The following is a 5,574-nucleotide window of genomic DNA, read 5'->3' on the forward strand; positions in this document are numbered from 1 at the left end:
GGAGGGAGGGAGGGAGGGAGGGAGAGAGGGAGAGAGAGAGAGAGAGAGATTTCGAATAACGTCATCGAGTTCCCAATTTTTCCGACGAGTCGCAAGCCACCCATAAACCGACGTCAAGCGCTTAGTTACCATCACGAGAAGGTCCCTAACGATAGCACAATAACTCAAGGTACGTTTTGTGTGTATTCGTAAGTACCGTCGTCGGTAACCGAGGTCGAAAAATTGGGTTTTCCTAAACGTTCTTAGATCTGTGGTTTTAGGAACTTTTAGGCCACAAAACTTCGAAGGAAGGAAAGAGGGACGACAAATAGAGAGGAAAAGGAAGAAAGAGAACCGAAATTGGCAACGGAAACGACGCGGGAAGGAGAGAGAAAATGCACCGGAAAATTGCGTAGAAGTCGGGTAAGGAAGAAGGATCCATCGAATTCGGGTCAGCCCGAACCAAATATCCAAACCCGAGGCTCAAACCAATCTCAGTCCAGCCCGTGAAATCGAGGCCCAACTACAACGACCCAAACCTCAATCAGCCTAGAAGCCACGGTTCAGCTGAACCAATCCGAGACCAGACCCACAGTCCAATCGAACCGACCTGCAACCCAAACACTTGTGGCCTAGTCCAGTAAATCGAGGCCCAACAACCAGCCCGCCCCAGTAGCCTTCTGCAGTAGTCGATCCGAATCGGAGTGTGACTCGCGCCTCGACCCGACGTGCACCGCACGACGTGGCGCGTTCTGCTTCTACTACGTGGCACACAGCGGCGCAGGCGATCCCTCGGCTCCCAGCGGCGCTGGCTCGGCTGACCTATTTTTGACCTGGTTTCCCCTGTTTCGACTCTCCCGAACTTGTTTTCGGCCCCGATTAAGGTATTCGAGGTCGTTTTAGAGCTGTATTTTACATTTATTGAATTATTGGTAAATTAATTGTGAAATACTAACGGAAGGTGGCATACGGTGTGATAGGAAACAAACCCCAGCAACGTAGGAAGTAGCTCTCATGGAACGGGAGCTTACGTTTAACTAATTAGGGAGTACTTCGGCCAAGGCCAACCAAGTAAGTAGCCTTACTATAAGATACTAAAGATTGTTTGAATTATGATGATGTATGAAGTATGATGTGTTGTGATGTATGTTAAATGTATGTTATTTATGTTTTGATGCATGATGTACAGTTATATTTGATGCACTTAATGACTTTTATGATGAGTATGATGTATGCATGGCGATGTTGTTAACATGATGATGTTTTCCATGTTGAACATGTCTTATAATGTTGTATGTCATATTGCATCATGTCGTAGATCGACATAGGACACAACCAGAGTAAGAAAATGATATTAATGTAAATATCCATGAGCACATGTTACACCGTGTAACAAAGAGAGGAGATTAGAGGGTTGTGTTAGAAGAGACGTATAATTGGATTTAGAGGGACCTCATGCATATTGTATGTTTATAAGCATAGGGCTACTTCACCTAGAGATGATGAGTGCAGACGCACACCGTATGATAAGCGTGAATGCGCACAGGTGCGAATGCGCACTGATGAGGGTGTTCATGAGGTACATGACACTATGGGGTTTCGCTGACCTCCAGACGTCGCTATAGATTAGCTTGACCCGAGGGTCCAAGGGGTGTGCGAGCTCCCTGGGGATTCACACTCGCACATGTGAGTCGTGTGTAGGGAAGTACTACATAAAAGAAGTCTCCATAAACAAGTGAAGAACCTACCGTTCACCCCCATCATAAAAGAACTCCCCATGTAACCATTTCCAAAACTGTAAAAAAGGGGCAAGAACTACAAATTTAGTACAATGGGTGAAAGGCATTAATGAAATAGCTATCTAGAGCTTTAGATATTTCACTCTACAAATTTAGTCTTCTGGTCCTATGGAAGAATCGCCGCAGACATCACAAATCACACGGCCATAGAAGCCAATCAACAACTGCTTCCTCTGCGCCTCCATGGATGTGGTTCTTCAGCTCTGATGCCAAAACGAGAAATGGTGAGTTGTTCTGTAGCAGTGTTTAAAAATTCGGTCGATATGTCGGAAGGCAAATTTCGTTTTTCCATACGACATGTCGTCGATTCGAGTGTAGTACGATGAAAATATCCTTTTTTTTTTTTTTTTTTTTTTTTTTTTTTTTTTTTTTTTTTNGCGCCTGAGAAGCTTTTTAATAGTTATTTTACATTATTTTATAATTGAAATTTGATGATTAATAAAAAAAGAAATCCTAATAAACAAAGTTTTGAATTTTGTGATTTATATAAAAAAAATATTATTAAAACTTTCCAAATTTAATAATATCTTTAAAATTTAACAAAAATGTTTGGTTTTAAAGGAAAATATTAGTAATTTATTTAAAAAAATATGAATAGCAGTGAAAATTTAAAAATAACATTTAGTTAAAAAAATTTACCATCTATTTATCCTTTATATACTATTCTTTTTTTTAGTTATTAATATTACTTTTGAAACTTTATAAGTATTTTTAAAATATGATACTAATTGTTTAGTCTCTGAATATTTTTTAAAAATTTCAAATATATTTTTAAAATTTTTTAAAAATTTAAATTTTAAAATAAAATATTATGGAAACATTTGAATTTTTTACTAAAAAATTTCAAATTTAAATGTATTTTTAGATAAATAGTCTGGAGATATATAAAAAAAAAATATATAGATATTAAAAAAACAGTTACGATGGCGAAGGGTAAAAATGTAATTGTGTATACCTCGTGAAGCAATTGAAGGTCTGGTCTCTCATCTGCCCCATGTATAAAAGCAGAAGAACCCAAATGTCACAAATCCGCCGCTCGTCATCCTCTTCTTCTTCATCTTTCGTCTCATCCAGAATGCTTTAATTATAAGGGCCCCCCTTTCGATGCAAATTTGTTAGGATTGTGATGACTTTTCTGATTTTGGTCTTGTTTTTGATGGATGGATTAAGCTTTCAATCTCTTGGTTAGTTGTTCTTAGTTCTCGATTTTTACCTTGAATGAGAATGATTGGTATGTGAAAAGGTCTTGAAATTTATATCCCTATGATGATCGATTTGGTATATAAAAGTAGTGGACTGAATCTTACTGATGAATTATCAATTCTGAGGGATATATGTTTCAAATCGATTAATTTATGTGTTTTTGTTGAGCATGTTTTAGATTATGGATGTTGAAGTAGGGGCATGTTGTGTTCATATTTGAGCTTCGGATATCATTTAGATAATTGTTGTTTTGTGCTGAACATTTTGAAGCCATTCCAAATGCTGACAGCTCCTACAATTGTGAAATATAGATTCTATTCTGCATTTTGGAATACAATTCTAATCTCTAATTCTTTTCAGTTATTTATGGGATGAAAAATTAGGTACATGCTAACATCGTTTTCCCTTATAAATTCTGGTGTCAAAACTTGCCCTTCTTTTAAACTATATTCCTATGGGTTCAAGTGATATTTGAACGTGTCATGGTATGAATGAAAGATGTACACATTACCTAAGATGCGTTGAGTTGAGTTATGAAATAGTGCAAGGTAAGTAACCACTTTTTCTATTGTGATTTTTTTTTTTTTTTTTGGGATTTTAGNGCTAAGGAGAGAGCTAAGGAGAAGCTTTCCATCAGTCTAAAGCAGATATTGTCCCATGCTCCCTGGTCCGCTTACTAAGGAATAGAAAGGGAGCCAGAGCTAATTGGATTGGGGTAAAGAGCCGTAAGCGCGGTGGGGTGTCAGAGGACGTGCTCTTTATTTGAGGACGTGGTTGGCTTGATGGTACATTTTAGAGTGCTCAATTATGAAATCTTGAGTTATGAATTGTGAAGTTAAGTTTAGAAAGTATCTATGATGTTGAATTGCTTAGAACCTTGAAGTCTGAGTTTCACAAATTTGCATGAAGCTCTGAGGTTTAGGGTTTGAATCAATAACTAGACTTGTTTCATTTGTCTAACCCGTATCATCTTGTTTAGGTCCTGGTTTGTTTCGCGGGTCTCATTTGGACCATATTAGTATAGTGGGTTAGAACAGTGATTTAAGTTCGAATTCAATGTATAACTCTTTGTTCCACTCAAATTCAGTGTATGCAGTTTGGAGCATTTTTGAAGTTGCTGTGTACTGTTTATTAAGACTTCCGACTTTACAGTCTAGTCTTGTAACTTATCTTCCATTAATTGTGGCTATTTTAGGTTCTTTGGGTGAATGCCCCATTGTCTGATCTCCACTCTCTTTCCAGTAGGGCTATAAGTGAGTGATTCAACAAGCTCTGAATCCTCTATTTTTGTCATGAGAGTTCCTGTTTCTTTTTTTATGTACATGTCATTATGTTGTACAATGTTGGGGTTGTAATCATTGTGCCATCTTTCCAGGTAAGGGTGAGTTGAAATATACCATAACTAGTACAACAGAAATGGAGTGTAGAAAATGAGAATAACGGATATCCAAATGGTCTAGAAGGGTTAGATGTGATACGTGCACTTAATAAAAATTCTAACACCCCCTTCATGACGAAGATTGAAGCAAAATACTTGAACATTCTTTGGCATCGAGACACAGGAAAGATGAAAATCATCAATTTAGCAGCTTTACCTCTCTTAGGAGTTGTAAAGAGAACTCCAATTAAGCTGTGGACTTGGACTGGACAAATCGACTTTGTGATAGTTAAGATGGATAACTTTGACATTGTGTTAGGGATAGACATCATATAATAACACAGTCATTCTCATGAACCTAGCTAAATGCTTAGTAGTATGAGGTCCAACCAAGTCATTCTCATGAACCTAGCTAAATGCTTAGTAGTATGGGGTCCAACCAGACAATCTTTTAGACCAACAGTAAGGGTGAAAATGATGTTAGTACTATAGTTGAGAAGGGATCTTAGCCATGATTAATCTATGCTCACTGTCGGGAGCAAGACTAGAAACAAGACTAGAAAGTTAGACAGTATTTATCTCCACCTAAGCAGATAGATCACAAGATTTATTTTATGTGAGAGATTGTTTTGAGTTCCAAAAATAGCTATAAATGACTTATTGAAAATTGGGTCCATTAGGCTTGTAGAGCCTCTTGTTAGTGATCATCCAAATGTTGGAAAGAGACACCAAGCCAACACCCCGTTGAAGGGGGAGACAAAGACACCTTCGAATTTGTTACATGGGAAGACCATCCAGACAAATGAAGAAAAGAGTCGGTCAAAAGCATCGGCCATGGCAATTCTAAAATGGAGAAAGAGTTTTGATCAAGTTGAGGTCATGTCAACTTTGATTTCAAAACAACAAGAATCAATGCCTAATGTGAAAATACTATGTGATATGGAAATCAACTCAAGGGAAAGTATGGAAATTCTTTGGTCGTGGTTCATATCATTCTCCCCCTCTTAAGAAGGATTCGTCCTCGAATCCAAGCCATCACCTACATCAAAAGGACTCAAATCAACAACATTAAAAGTTGCACTAACACCGTACGTACCTGGTAAATCAATTTTATAAGCATTGTCGTTGATGCGTTCAAGAACTTGAAAAGGTCCATCTCCTCGTGGTAAAATCTTAGATTTTCTTTGAGTAGGAAATCTTTCCTCTCGAAAATGC

The 5,574-nt window shown here is 37.7% G+C and overlaps 1 long non-coding RNA gene and 1 other non-coding gene across 2 annotated transcripts; both read left to right on the forward strand.

Annotated features, from left to right (window-relative positions):
• The first annotated feature begins 2,791 nt into the window (after positions 1 to 2,791).
• On the forward strand, positions 2,792 to 4,319 carry LOC111783821. Its single transcript, XR_002813436.1, has 2 exons — positions 2,792 to 2,962; positions 4,177 to 4,319. It is a non-coding gene; the product is annotated as an uncharacterized LOC111783821 (long non-coding RNA).
• On the forward strand, positions 3,035 to 3,111 carry LOC111783846. The gene has a single exon (XR_002813438.1). It is a non-coding gene; the product is annotated as a small nucleolar RNA R21 (small nucleolar RNA).
• Positions 4,320 to 5,574: the final 1,255 nt, after the last annotated feature.

This window comes from Cucurbita pepo, unplaced genomic scaffold (genome assembly GCF_002806865.2).
Source record: "Cucurbita pepo subsp. pepo cultivar mu-cu-16 unplaced genomic scaffold, ASM280686v2 Cp4.1_scaffold000102, whole genome shotgun sequence".
NCBI classification, from domain to species: domain Eukaryota; kingdom Viridiplantae; phylum Streptophyta; class Magnoliopsida; order Cucurbitales; family Cucurbitaceae; genus Cucurbita; species Cucurbita pepo.